The 16,231-nt window shown below is 38.8% G+C and overlaps 1 long non-coding RNA gene across 1 annotated transcript; it reads right to left on the reverse strand.

Annotated features, from left to right (window-relative positions):
* Nucleotides 1-3,800: 3,800 nt before the first annotated feature.
* Nucleotides 3,801-11,836, reverse strand: LOC127535915 (uncharacterized). Its single transcript, XR_007944847.1, has 3 exons — nucleotides 11,141-11,836; nucleotides 4,978-10,450; nucleotides 3,801-4,206 (listed from the first exon to the last, which is right to left on the reverse strand). It is a non-coding gene; the product is annotated as an uncharacterized LOC127535915 (long non-coding RNA).
* Nucleotides 11,837-16,231: the final 4,395 nt, after the last annotated feature.

Raw genomic sequence — 16,231 nt, forward strand, 5'->3', positions numbered from 1 at the left:
AGCTGATTCTTTGGATTAGATTTCAGGAGGTGTGTACACTACCAGTAAAAGGTTTGGACACACCTTCTCATTCAATGAAGCTGATTGACAGAAGGCCAAGAGTCTGCAAAGCTGTCATCAAAGCAAGAAAAAAAAAAGGGGAGGGGGGGGCTACTTTTAATGATCTAAAATCTAAAACACGTTTGGATTTGTTTAACATTTTTTTGTTTACCACATCATTCCATATGTGTTCTTTCATAGTTTATATGTATTCAGTATTAATCTACAAATTACTGAAATAAAAAAACCACTGAATGAGTAGGTGTGTCCAAACTTTTGACTGGTACTGTATCTCTTAAAATATGAGGCAGAAGCAGAAGATCTGAGTTGTGTGTGTTGACTCGGCAGGGATAACATTAAATAACACAACCTGATGCACAGCAGAATTAATATTTAAAGGTGCTGCAGAATGCCTGAGAGCTTCACTGCATTATGTTTCATTGTATTTTGAACTGTCACTTGGCAGCAGAGTTTAGTATTGTTTCATTTCACATAATTTAAGATATTTATAGCATAAACTGATGCAGAAAAGGAACAATTTGGTGCATAAAAATTCACCAGAATGCAAGAAATAAGTGTTTGACACTTCTTCCCAATGTCTAAATGACAGTTATACTACCAGTCAAAAGTTTGGACACACCTTCTCATTTAATAGTTTTTCTGTATTTTCATGACTGTTCACATTGTAGATTCTCACTGAAGGCACCAAAACTTCAGAAACTTTCCTGGGGCGGTCCTCATGTGAGTCAGTTTCGTTGTAGCGCTTGATGGTTTTTGCGACTGCACTTGGGGATAAAGTCAAAGTTTTTGCAATTTTCCAGACTGGCTGACCTTCAGTTCTTAAAGTAATGATGGACTGTTGTTTCTCTTTACTTAGCTGATTGGTTCTTGACATAATATGGATTCTAACAGCTGTCAAATAAGGATGTCAACTTTGTACCAACCTGACTTCTGCACAACACAACTGATGATACCAACCCCATTAAGAAGCCAAGAAATTCCACAAATTAACCTTGAAAAGGCACACCTGCTAAGTGAAAACCACTTCAGGTGACTTCCTCATGAAGCTCAGTGAGAGGATGCCAAGAGTGTGCAAAGGAGTAATCACAGCAAAGCGTGGCTACTTCAAAGAGACTAAAATATAAACTAAAATATAAAGCATATTTTGACTTATTTCACACTTTTTTGTTTACTGCATAATTCCATATGTGTTCTTTCACAGGTTTGATGCCTTCAGTGGGAATCTACAATGTAAACAATCATGAAAATTGAATATTCGTGATTAATAAGTGTCACAGTTTATATATATACTGACAGTCAATAGAAACTTTGAGGTAGAAATGTACGCAGAATTCTACTTGTAGGGGGGTTGTAATGATTCATTGTGGATTTACTGATGATCTAGTGCCCTGGTAGTTGAGATAATGATGAGTTGTCATTTTGTCATGATTCATTGCACATGGGTTGGTCACTTTGCAAAAGTGAACCAAATACACACCAAGCAATACTCAGTGAGTATCTGCACAATTTGAGAATGGGTTTTGAAGGCCTATATAAAGGCCCATAAAAGGCCACCATTGTTAGTCCAGTGAACAGCATCATGCCGCGTCTGTCACATGAACAACGTCTCCGGGCACTGGGTATGGTGGAGGCCGGTTTGAGCTACAGTGATGTATCCAGGCGTATGGGCTGTTCCCAACCCACAATCAGAAGCCTGGTCCAAAGCATGCGCCGACGGATTGCTGCCTGCATCGAAGCAAATGGAGGCCATACTCGGTATTGACTGTTGTGACTTTGTGTTTGGCAGGTGCCGTTTTCTTTTGTGAAATTCTTTATTTTGAAATCATTCTTGAAACTTTGGATTTTTGTTTCTGTATGCCAATATGCTAAACAAATGATTCATATGAAGAAAATCCAGTTTCGGGCTTCAAAATAAAAATTATGTTGAAAATACAATACCAGCAAGTATAATATTTTGTCCAAAACATGTCTTGAAATAAGTAAATAATCCACTAATAGCTAGGCTCTGTGCGCGCACACGCGGTGCATGGCGGCGCATGGCGGCGCATGGCGGCGCTGCGTGTTTCATATTCACTGTATTTATGTCCATATTTTTATTCAGCGTACAGAGATCCATGCGGTCTTGCACTCAAAATGGCGACTGAAGTCTTTCCTTTATGTTTACACCGCGTTTCAACCAATCAAGTGACTCTGGCCTGCCTCCGAGCCCTAAACGGCCAACCGTAGCCGAGACTGACCGATCTGGACCTACCTCGTTTCGTCAGTAAATTCTGAGCAAATCATGTCGGAGGAAACGTTTCACTGAAAGGGCTGGTAGCCAATGAGCCTGCTGAATACCAGGATATAAATAGAGCCTCTGCCAGCAGGGTTGTGTGACATTTCACACCTCAGCTCCGGCTGCAGCTGGAGCCTTTCTGTCTCTCCCTCCCAGTCTCTCTGTCTGATCCACACTGGAGCTGCTCTGAAGTGCCTTTTTTGAGTTCTTTCTGAGTTTTTGGAGTGAAAATAATGTGAAAACGGGCTGAAAAACGAACATATACCATTTTTGCCCAGGGTGTGCAGAGGATGTACAGAGGGTGTCCAAAATTGACAGCGCCTGGCCATAGCAGTACAAATACATGTGTGAAACACTCATTTCTTGTAGTATTGCTCTGAAATTTTGACCTGAACTATGTAAGACCCCAGGCTGTTGCCTTTTTGTGTTTTCAGGCTGTCACAGTGCTGCCACACTTATTTTCAGGTGTTTTATTAGGGAAAAAATTTAGGCGAGAATAAAAGTCATCCTAATTCAGTGTGTTCCAACATAAAATACTCTGTGCCAGTAGCACCTAGAGTAATTCTGACTGCACTGGGTGGAAAATTCAGGTTGTCAGCTTTCAAAGGAGACCCCAACCATGCCTGTACTCCAAACAGTTCAAGAACAGCATTCAATTTACTTTCCGTACATCTTCAGTAGAAATTTCAGGCGAACATTGACAGAAGCTTATAGTTAAAATATGTTATTATTAGTGTTAAAATAACATAATAGTATGTTAAAATATGTTGCATATTAGTAAAACACATTATAAAGTTTGCTAATAATAACTTATTCGTCTTCTATTTTCGAAATGGAATTTATTTTAATGATATTAGAGAACAAGGTCTGGTGGTAATAATCATTATATTTTATTATTACATTATTTTTGTTTTATTATAGTTGTAAAGGACTTTGTGATTTTGTATCTGTGAAAGGAGATATCCAATGTAAAGGATTACAAATAGTTTGGATTGATAGTTTGGAGACTTGTAAGTTGCGGAGTGCAGGAAAAATAACTTTATCACTCATTGCAATGAGACATGTTTGCCACTTCTAACCCTCTTAACACTACTGCGCTTAAAAGGCATGCTTTCTTTGAAAAAATCTCCAAAATACAAATGTTTTTTTTAGAGCCACAAACTGTAAAAATGGAAAGAATGGTTCAGCTTTTCGACTGTTTGTAATAAATACCATCAGTTTTGTGTGGTTACATTGAGAAAAAATATTGAAAATAAGCTTAAAATGTTTAGATTTCATTGTAGTCACTTTATTTAAAATGTCAGATTCAAAAATTCACCAAAAATAATGATGAACTTTTTTTTTTTAAAAACCCCAAAAGATTCTCTGCTCTGCATGGTACCTGAGAAGCCATGACTGACTCAGGCCAGTTGTGAGCAACAACCATGCGACCAAAATCCAGACACTTTTTGGGTGAAGCTTTCAATTCAGTTTCAATACATTTTATTTACCAGTTCAAATGTGCCATCTCAAAACAGTTCAATGAGAAAAGTAAAGACAAAATTATAGAGAGAAACCCAACAAATCCATAATTTCCTTTGGATTCCCCGTCTGAGCAAGCACTTGGCAACAGTGGGGAGGTAAAACTCCCTTTTTTAGGAAGAACCCTCCGGCAGAACCAGGCTCAGACAGGGCGTCCATCTGCCTCGAACGGTTGGGGTGAGGGTAAAGGAGAGAGAGAGCAGGACAGTAGATAGAAAAAAGACAGAGAAAGCACAAGAGAACAACAAACACTTCAAGGTAGGGGAGGCCAGGAACCGCAGTTCCATAATGTCCGCTCCATAACACCGTTCTGTACAATCTGACGTCTCTTCATCACGGCCAATCATCTGCTGGAATACGTGGTAAAAATCAGAAAATAAATAGGTCATATCTGCCATGTAATCAACATTTTAAAAGTTGACTTGAGACAAAGTGTTTTCGAATATACTTTCGCACTATCTATGCTAAAGACAAGCATGTGTCATTTCCCTTTGAATTATTTTTTGATTTTTTGGTCCATGTGTTTTAAATTTAAGTATTTTTATTGTTCTTTTTATTACTTTTTAAAAATCCTTTTATATCTTTAATGTAGCACTTTCAGATTTTGCTTAAATGAAAAGTGTATTACAAATAAAATGGAGTATTATTATTATTATTATTATTATTAATAAATCATTTTAGCTTTTTGAATTGAATTGAATTCTATGTTAGCAAGTAAGTTATGTTATTTGGAGTAAGCCTTCATCTGTCTGTCTGACTTTATGTATACACAATACACAAACTGGGTATTGTATAGCCTGCATATTATATTTACAAATAACATACTTGCATATTTTAATAAAAAAATATTATATATATATATATATATATATATATATATATATATATATATATATAATTATTCTTTTGATCTATTTTGTGCTTTGCACTATTTAAGTACATAATATTTAAAACTACTGTCCTAATTTACATACTGTCAGTTCATAACAGATGTCTCAAGTCACTTTACATGATAAAATGAGGACTAGTCCATTAAAAATTAACTACAGACAGAATCCCAACGAATCCTTTGGATTCCATTTAGAGCAAGCACTTGGCGACACTTGGGAGGAACAACTCACTTGAAATGGGAAGAAACCTCCGGCAGAACCAGGCTCTGAGAGGGCGGTCATCTGCCTCCACCTTTTGGAGTGAGGGTAAAGGAGAGAGAGAGCAGGATATTAGACAGAAAACAGATCGAAAACACAAGAGAACAATAAACCCAGCGAAGAATACTGAGGTCAGACCTGTGAAACTGAAATGTGAATGCAGGCCACTGGTGCTGCTCAGTCCATCACATCGGACACACAGCAGCAGCAGAACGTCTTCTTCATCCAAGACAAGATGCGTTGGAAGCAGTTCTTCTTTTTCTTCTTGCTTTGCTCCTTCGCATTAAATGCATGTAAATGTTACCAGCTAGTGAATCTGAATTTATCTCCCCAGTTTGATATGATTTGCTCCAGATAAGGTGTAATTGGTACACACAAACCCTTAAAATCTCCTTTATTATAATTAAACAAATTAAGAATGTATAAATATGCAAATCTATTTTTTACTTCAAAAGTAAAACAAAAGAAACAATTCATTTTTCCAGCTTCAAAGAGTGCCAAGTGCTTCTTCTGTCCAGCAAAATCTATGGAACAACATATTTATATTTACATACTCGTATAAACAAAAACAAATCCATACCTGTGAAACCAACAAACATTGAACACTTTGTTAAAACAAACCCTAACTATAAGGCTTAAAGCAGACAGTGCTTCTGTGAGCTAACTTTTACATTAACAACCTTACATGACAATGAGAAAACAGCAAATCTGCATATTTAAGATCAAAGCAATAAAAATTTGTCACTTTGCCTGAAAAAAAATACTGAAACCATTAGGCATTATACTATAACTGTGCATGTGACAAATAAAACCTATCTTATCTTATCTTAGGCTTTGAGCCCAAAGTGCTTCTGTCAACTAACATTAAATATTTACAATGAAAATAAAGAAAAACAGTAATTCCTCAGATTTCAGAACATATGAAAATCAACAGGCTTTCAGTCTAAAGTGCCACTGGTGTCAACTAACATTTCTATTTACATTATTAAATGACAAAAAAGTAAATCCTCACATTTTAGAGATTAAAGTCAGCACCTCTACATCTGTGTTATTTTTTGTATGCAAGCTTTGCTCTTCTGCCTTTGACACATGCACATTTCTCAATGACTCTATGGTTAAAATCTGGGGTCTCCCTGACAAGTTTCTTTTCCATAGAGAGCATGGCCAGTGCATTAAGACAATCCTGCGACATCGTGTCCCTGAGGAAGGTCTTGATTCTTTTTAGCGTTGAGAAGCACCTCTCAGATTCAGCTGTCGTCATTGGAGTCGTGATGAGGATCTTCAGGAGAGACACAGTCTCTGAGAAGGTGTCCTGAAGATTGTTGCTCATGAAGAGCTGGTACAGAGCCACAGCACCATTGCAATTCCTGAACTCTGTGTTGCTGAAGACGAGCGACAGTTCAGTTCTCAGCTTGCCCTTGCCCTTGTTGCAGCACAAAGTGACACAAAGATGTCATTTATGCTTTATCTAGGGTAGCGTGATCATGTGGACAATGTTTTTCCTGTCTATACCCTGCATGCACAGGGATGACCACTGCAGCAGCAATGTTTCACGTGATGATGCCAGGCCACCAGTTAGAGTCGATCGTAGCTTTATGTTGTCATCTGTTTGCAACACACATCCAAGGTTAAAAAGAGAAATATTTGACTTGAATTTGGGAGAAGGTTACTGCGTAGTTCTTAGAGTATGACTTGTAGAAACACTGCTTTGAATTTGAGGATTTCAGAAAAAGATTTCCTCACTGCCACATTCAAGGAACAGCATAACTACATTTTAGAGGAGTGTCTGGGTTTAACCTTCAGGTAGCTTTTTTCTCTATGTTAATGAAAATGTATTTGTTTGTGATGCAGTTTGCTTTGAATGAGATAGCAGACACATAAATGAATCTAATGGGCTCCTGATGCTGTTTCACCCTTGATTTAAAATAACTACCAGAAGGCTCCGGTCATGTATTCAAGACAAAGTGAGCGGAGTTATTGCAAAAAACAAAATGCATGTTTTTGCATAAGTTTATTTTATTGCTACGCCAAGGAACGAGGCAGTGTTATGTGACCATGAGTATACATTTCTCTGTGAATCCATCTGTCTGTGCACAATATTACTCAGAAACGGAATATTGCCTTTGGATGAAATTTTCAGGAAAGGTCAGAAATGACACAAGGACCAGCTGATTAGATTTAGCGGGTAACACAGCTTACAGTCTGGATCCAAGGATTTGTTAAATATTTCTGAATCACTGCCAGATAGCGACACAGCATCACTGTAACTATGACAACAAGTGAACACAGCATCAGCTGCCTGCTGATGATCACATGATTGCAACCCTACTACAAATCTACCACTGCGGGCTTACCGGGACTTACCTATCGGAAATCATACAAGGCATATGTGACTCCGTCTGTGTTAGCAACATTACTGAAAAACAGAATAACGGATTTGGATGAAATTTTCAGGCAAGGTAAGAAAATGACACAAGGACCACCTCATTACATTTTGGCAGTGATGCGGCTTATAGTCCGGATCCACAGATTTCTTCAGGATATCCCATTGCAAGATAGCATCACTGTAACTGTGACAACATGAACATTGCGTTCTGCCTGCTGACGATCACATGATTGCAATCTGACGCTGCGGACTTATCAGTACTTACCCATCGGAAATGATAGAAGGAACAATTAAATAAATTGTGGGGGTGTTTTTCAAGTCCAATCAATTCCCACCACCTGCGACATATTTAAGTCACGTGAGTTGGTATCCATATATAATGTACACATGCATAACCCACGCCTGTGCTCAGCGCAAGGTCATTTTTTTAAATTAAAGATTTCATCTGTCAGAATTAACACAAAGACTGAGGACTACTGTGCTCTTTGAGTGCTCTTCTTGTGCATTTTGTTTTCTCTGCAGTCCAACACATTTAATCTGAGCTGATTGATGACTTCAAGTAAACTCTGTCTCCTGTACACTACCAGTCAAAGGTTTGGACACATTTTCTCATTCATTTCAATGAGAAAATATGCCCAAATGTTTTTTTTTAAATTATCTTTTTATTTAGAACGGCAAGTTTCCATCAAATACATCTTACAGACTTAGATGTTCAAGAACCGATAGAAGAAAAGAGAAAAAATAATTGAAAATATACCGTTCACAGGAATTTTCCCTACAGCCTTTCTAGTTTTTTGTTTTTCCTCGGACTAACCCTTATTTTCTTAAAGAAAAATTAGAAAACAAAACAAACAAAACAAACAAAAAAACTTTAAAAAACAAACAAAACAAAGTTAGGGAGCGCACCATTTCGAAATATCCAAATATACATAAAAGGACAGTCGACAGGTTTGTACAAAACAAAAGCTTATTCAAGTAAATTCAGATCTGATTGGTTTTACGTACCCAGTCCATTTGGACCAGATTCTATAAAACTTTTCTTTTTCAACCTTAAGAGAGTAAGATATTTTTTCCATGACATATATTTCATACACAACATCAATCCAGTCATCCATGGTGGGTCGTTCTACTCTCAACCATTTTCTCATAACAGATTTCTTACTGGCTGCCAAAAGTATAGTCAATAGTTTTTTGTCTTCGCTGTTCCATGTTTCAAACAGAATATTGCCCAAATGTTTGACAAAAGTATATACTGTATACTGAATTTTTAAATTTCACTTAGCACCCTATTGATCTTAAATTACAATAGTTTATATACTAACCTTTACTGTCAATGTTACTAACCTGCCTTATCTTTTCTTGTTACTTTATGTCGTATGTAAGCTGCTGAACACTTACATTTCCCTCAGGATTAAAATGGTTGAGTTGTTCATGAAAAATATGATACACACACCTTATATTTTGTCGTTTATTACTGTATTTACTCATTTACTTTTTAGTATTCTGTATTGTATTTAAATTTTAATAGTAACTAATATTTACTTTCAATTTAATCAGTTTAAATTTCATCTGCTTTTAATTGCACAACTTTATTTCTGTGCGAGGCTCTGATGAGAATTCTTCAGAACAGCATGGAGACGAGGGAGGGGGCTAAACGCTGATCGCCATTCATAGCAGAGTTGCTGGAGTGCTGGTTAAAGAAAAAATTACTTTAAGATCCCAATGCACCGTGGCATGAATCGTGGCATTTCCCCAAACAGCGGTATAAGTACTGGTACTGGCATTAACCGTGCATCTCTCCCAAACTGTGGCATTAACCGTGGCATCTCCCTCAGACAGCGGGAATAAACTGTGGCATGTCGCCCAAACAGCGGTAAAAATACTGGCATTAACCGTGGCATGTTCCCTAAACAGTGGCATTAACCATGGCATCTCTGTTGGCATCTCCAGAGGCCACTGGAAATGCCGCTGCGGCAGTGGCATCTCGCCTAAACAGTGGCATATTAACTGTGGCATCCGGCGGTGCCACAAAAAGTGTCACTGCTAGCTGCCAGTGCCACAAATGGGACCTGCTGTCTCTCAAACAGTGCAGAATGAACTCCTTGACTGCATGCTGGCAGTTTTGAGAGAGTCCATTATTGAGGAAGTTCAGTGTGCGGACTTCATATCCATCCAGGCTGATGAAACAATGGACATCTCCACCCAGTGTCAGCTTGTTCTTGTGATCCGCTCCATCGACAAAATGAATGAAGTGCAGGAGAGATTTTCTGAGTTTATACCTCTCCAATCTGCCACAGCTGAGTCCATTGCCACAGCACTTTTGGAGAGGCTGAGCCTCATTCTCCCTGATGACCAGAATAGCAAGCTCATCTCCCAGGCCTATGATGGTGCGAGTGTCATGAGAGGAGCCACAGGTGGTATGCAGAAGAAAGTGAGCGATGTGTATGCAAATGCACACTATGTCCACTGCTATGCTCACCAGCTCAACATTATCATGCAGCAGGTGACATCCCGTATCCCAAAAGTTGGTCAGTTCTTCTCTGACCTAGCTGGATTCTCAGGATTTTTTTCAAGATCCCCCAAGAGAACCAGTGTGCTTGACAGAGTGGTGGCACACAGCCTTCCAAGAGCAAGCACAGTAAGGTGGAACTTCCACAGCCGTGCTGTCAACACTGTGTTTGAGCACAAAGACGACCTCCTTCAGTGCTTCAAACCATCAGGGACTCAGGTGACTTTGATCCTACCACTGTCCGTGAAGCTGGAGGTTTTGTGAGACTCCTGGAGGATGCTACCTTCTGCTTCTTCCTGGAGCTTTAACACTGCATCATGCCTCATGTGGACATGCTCTACAGCCAACTCCAGAAGAGGTCCATGGATTCGGTCTTTGTCCACAGAGTGAGGCAGCATTTCACCATAGGCCTCCATGGTGGTGCTGAGCGCTGCTTCAGGGAACTGACTGTCATACTCCTGGAATCTGTCTCCTTGAAGCAGTGTAGCACTGGTTAGGTGTTTGGTGAAGGCAAACCTCTCTTTTGCATGGCCCAGGATTGTGTCACAAACCTATAAAGAAAGACACACATTATATCACACAGAACCGACATAAAAGTGTCTTGTCCAATTGTTCACATAACAGCTTACTATGATTATAACACTGTAAAAGACCATACAACACACTCAGGTCATGTCCATATTATTGAATTTTATTTGGAAAATGTTTATCTCCAACAGAATAGCATATACTTTATTGGAGAAATTGGAGGTTTGGGAATATGGTTGTGGACAGCCTCATGTCCCTCTTTAATTTAGCAGCTTTCTAACATGTTATTTTACAGAGGAAAATAACAGATTCAGCCTTGAATACCAGTGTTAATTCAACACAGATAATCAATTATTGTTGCTGACATATGTGTATGCACTAGCAGCTGTTGTGCAGTTGAATTCTGTGTTTCATAAACGCCCTGCTATCTACATGTGGCAGTTTGTCCAGCAGGTTTATCAGCGCTATATGGAGCCATGTTGTTCAGATTGGTAAGGCCAGGAGGAACCGCTGCCACTTGATATTAGATTTATTTATGAAGCTGTGTGTCCTGATGAGTGGTGAGAAAAGTTTTGATTGTTCAGGTCACCACTCATCAACTTCAGGGAGAGACGACATCCACATATTTATAGAAAGGAATAACAACAGGAAGGACAACAGTCACAGACATATCGTAGGATACTAAGTTACCAGAGCCTCAGCTTTGATCTCACCTCTGTAGCTATCCTCTGTAGTTCATCTGGTCCCAGTGTGTGGCACTTCTTGGCCAGCTGCTGCTGAGGCACACAGCTGTGATGTTCTTCACTGACAGTAGGGAGGGAGTCTCTGACCAGCCCCAGAAGAGAAAAAAATTAAACTTTAGTTGCCAGGAAACAGAAAGAAATTAAGCACATTAAGTATCATAAATAATGACTTATTACGGTCAACATTAATCAGAAGGTTTTTTTTACTAGTCATGTCATGCACACATGACTGAGTGTGAGTTTTTCATTTCACACAAATTATCCACAAATAAATAATGATGGAAACAAAATCATTGTCAAAATCAATCATTGTTACTCATCACTAATACATCCAAGACTGCATTAGTTTTAAATATTTCCTTTAGCATTAAGTGTTTGGGCAAAAGGACTGCTCAGTGAAGTAGTGGTTAGCACTTTCGCCTTGCAGCAAGAAGATCCCTGGTTCATGTCCCGGGGTGGGCCTGGGATCTTTCTACATGGAGTTTGCATGTTCTCCCTGTGCATGCGTGGGTTTTCTCCGGGCACTCCAGCTTCCTCCCACAGTCCAAAAATATGCTGAGGTTAATTGGTTACTCTAAATTGCCCGTAGGTGTGAATGTGAGTGTGATTGTCTGTCTGTATATGTAGCCCTGCGACAGACTGGTGACCTGTCCAGGGTGTCCCCTGCCTTCGCCCCTCGTGAGGATACAGCGGTGTATAGATGAATCAATGGATGGATGGGTAAAACTCAGTTTATTTTATTTTTTCACAATAAACAATAGTGATTTAATGTAAATGAACTGGGAATTAAAGGTAATGAAGAAAATGTTTATACTCTGAAAATGATCAGTTCAATCAAAACTTTTATTATCTGGACTGATGGTTTAAAAATCTAACTATGTAAGAGGAAAATGATATTATTATATAATAATGTTATTACAGTTTTTGACTTGGACATTTTTGTCCCATAGTACTGCGTATGACACTTTTTGTGAGAGGATGCATAAGGGTTTAATATGGTTACATACAAATGTATTTACCTGATCATCTGCACGTTGTCGAGTTTTCTAGTACAACGTGCATCTTCTTCTCCTCATAATGATTTCACAGCCCCTGAGGCAACTGTTACGAACTGCCATTGTAGTGTTTGATTTTTACCCCTATTTACATCATATACAGTGCCGATGGGAAATATTAACCCACTCCTGGAAGCTTTTCAACATTTAATCATGGTCAATCATGGTTTTTTGACATGGATTTACAAAAAAAGACTCTTTAATATCAAAATGAAAACAGATCGCTACAAATTCATTTATTTAAAAATATGAATATGTGGTTGCATAAGTATTTACCCCTTTAAAGTCAGTATTTGCCACCTTTAATGACAATCATTGCATCCAGCCTGTGTGGATAGGTCTCAGTCAGCCATTGACATCTGGATACTGCAATTTCACCCTAAATTTCTTTGCTAACTTGTTTCATTGAGGTTCCCAGTAAAGAGTCCTTTTCAAGTCTCCCCATTAGATTTAGACCTGTGTTGTTAGAAAAACAAACTTTCTCCAAAGTTGCAGTTCTCTTGCAGACTGCGTCAGTCAGGTTGTCCTCCAGGATTTCTCCAGAGTTTGCTGCATTTATTTGGCCCTTTGCCTTTTCAAGGATTCAGGTCCCACTGCCAAAAAGCATCTCCACACCATGATACTGATCGTGCCACCACCATGCTTAACATTATGATACTGCCACCACCATGCTTCACATTATAATACCGCCACCACCATGCTTCACATTATAATACTGCCACCACCATGCTTCACATTATAATACCGCCACCACCATGCTTCACATTATAATACTGCCACCACCATGCTTCACATTATAATACTGCCACCACCATGCTTCAGCTTTATAATACTGCCACCACCATGCTTCACATTATAATACTGCCACCACCATGCTTCACATTATAATACTGCCACCACCATGCTTCACATTATAATACTGCCACCACCATGCTTCACATTATAATACTGCCACCACCATGCTTCACATTATACTGCCACCACCATGCTTCAGCTTTATAATACTGCCACCACCATGCTTCACATTATAATACTGCCACCACCATGCTTAACATTATAATACTGCCACCACCATGCTTCAACTTTATAATACTGCCACCATCATGCTTAACATTATAATATTGCCACCATCATGCTTCACATTATAATACTGCCACCACCATGCTTCACATTATAATACTGCCACCACCATGCTTCAACTTTATAATACTGCCACCATCATGCTTCACATTATAATACTGCCACCACCATGCTTAACATTATAATACTGCCACCACCATGCTTAACATTATAATACTGCCACCATCATGCTTCACATTATAATACTGCCACCACCATGCTTAACATTATAATACTGCCACCACCATGCTTAACATTATAATATTGCCACCACCATGCTTCATATTATAATACTGCCACCACCATACTTCACATTGGCCACAATTACATGAAATATTTTAATTTGGAATTATTAATTCGGAACTAAGTCATTTGGAATTAAAGTTTTGTGGTTCGTGTTTCCATGGAAATATTAATTCCATATTAAGGTTTACATGGACCGCACGTTTATTCCCTTTCCTTAATTCCGCTTTAATGCTTGGGCGTTGGAAAGGATTCTGATTGGACAGGGAGTAGACGTGACGTATCCCTGTTTACCGCAAGAAAACAAACTCCATTTGCCGCAGCATTTCTTTTCCCCAACAAAATGAAGGAACAACTAAAAAGCACGTTTTTCGCTTTGCTTTTTATTGTCGTTTTGAAACAGCAACTCAACAATGGCGTACTACTTCTGTTGCATCAGTAAGGTCGCGAAACGTGTACGTCGCTACGGCATCGCTATGTGAGGAACCAAGCATGCGCAGAATGACCAGAAATAACTAAAGCGGAATTAACTGTATACATGAATAGAACGTACACAGGAATTAGTCTTTTCGGAATTAACATCTGAATAAACCAGGTAGTTTATTCGGAATTAAGTTTATTCAGAATTAACTTTTTGATTCGGAATTAAGTGTTTACAAGGAGTGGAATTAATGACTGTCAGTGTATATATATATATATATATATATATATATATATATAAAGCCCTGAAGAGTTAATAAATCTTCCATAGTGTGTTGACAAGGTACTTATATAACATTAGACTGCTTCTTGTCATTTGTAGTTGTTGGCTTATAATGTTTATTTACTTATCATATTACAAAACACTCATTTAACTTGTCAAAAAAAACTGCAAAAATCCCTCAGATCTGTGAGGTCAATTCATTGATTCCTATATGATAAAAATCAAGTTGTTGCTGTTTTTTTTTTTTACTTTAACATGTCCAATAGTTTTTGGGTTTTTTTTAACGTAGAAAGCCCTCATGGGTAGAACAGTCTACAGCATGGCTGATCTTTTCCACTTTGAAGCTGCAGTGAACTGATAACAGTCACATAGTTTCAGACTTCCATGTTTTCATACTTAATAAACTTCAGGAATCAATCCTGTCAACTTGCAGGGTGGGACTTTCTTTATCATTATTCTTTCCACAGATGGTTTCCACAGGTGAATTACTGAAGCGCCTTCCACTGTTTGGAAACATCGTTATTTAAAAATAGTTAGGATTTGCCCCAAAAAGAGTCAGTTAGTGTTGATCTTTGTTTATGCTAGTTAATAGTATACCATCATGAACAAAAATGTATTTAGTGTTTGGACAAAACTCTTCTGTGTTTCTCAGACACACCAGCTGAAAAAGGAATGATGTGGTTGCTTTTTCAAGGCTTTTTTGTTGACTTAATGAAGACCTAGTTGGATAGTCAGGGTGGTAAAAGTTGAGAGTGCTAGCTGAGCACTGACTTACTGTTGAGGACACTTACCAGGGAGAGATCTCTGGACTGCATTTTAAGTACCTGATGAGTGATTGTCGTAAGGGAGGTCCATTGTGTGTCGTGTGATTTAGAGCTGACATTATGTATTGCCTGTTCAAAAAAGTCACCACCATAATTACTGCAGTGATGAATACATTTCAGCTGCAACAACGTATTTAACCGTAGCTGATGCAGTGAGGAGCTTCTCATTTCTTTAACAACCACGTTGGAAGACATATCCTCTGGAAAGGACGTTGATCTGTCTCAGAAGGGCCAAATTATTGGCCTGCATCGAGCAAAGAAAACAACTAAGGAGATTTCTGAAACAAAATCAGGTTCAGAACTGTCCAACACATTATTAAAACCCGAAGAATAGTGGTGAAGCATCATCTTTGAGGAAGAAATGTGGTCTGATGAGTTCAGATTTACCCTGTTCCAAAGTGATAGGGGCATCAAGGAAATAGAGGCAGATGAAGTGATGAACTCATGACGAGTGCCTACAAGTCTGTGGGGGTTAGAGTTATGATCTGGGGTTGGTCAGGTTCAGCAACGTTATGTTCCCAAAGAATGAGGGCAGCTGACTACCTGAATATACTGAATGACATCAGTGGAGTGTTTCCTTTTCTGTTGGCATGGACATGTTCCAAGATGACGATGCCAGGATTCGTGGGGCTCACACTGTGAATGAGTGGATCAGGGAGCATGAGACGTCATTTTCACTCATGGATTGACCTCCTCAGAGTCCAGACCTCAGCCCCACTGAGAATCTTTGGGATGTTCTGGAGGAGACTTTGCTCAGCAGTCCGACTTGAGCATCACTCCTCTCAAGCATATCTGAAACAAAGACCTACTTGTTTCATAACAATAAAATGTGAAACTAATAAAAATAAATAAATCTAAACTTCTCATATTTCTAAGGTTTGTTGTTTTTGAATGAGCAGAGCTGCTGCATTCAGCCAATATTCAAGTCATGAACACTGGTTGGATTTGAATAGTTAAAGGGGAACTTCGTTTTTTAACCTGGGGTCTGTTTTCATATGTAATTTCATACATGTGAGTGATGGAGAAATGAATTTTCGACATAGCTCCAGTATTTAGCCAGGCAGGCAGCTTAGCAGCTCAGCTAGCAGCTCAGCTAGCGAAAAGTATGGGGCAACTT

The sequence above is a fragment of the Acanthochromis polyacanthus genome, chromosome 10 (genome assembly GCF_021347895.1).
Source record: "Acanthochromis polyacanthus isolate Apoly-LR-REF ecotype Palm Island chromosome 10, KAUST_Apoly_ChrSc, whole genome shotgun sequence".
In the NCBI taxonomy this organism is placed as follows: domain Eukaryota; kingdom Metazoa; phylum Chordata; class Actinopteri; family Pomacentridae; genus Acanthochromis; species Acanthochromis polyacanthus.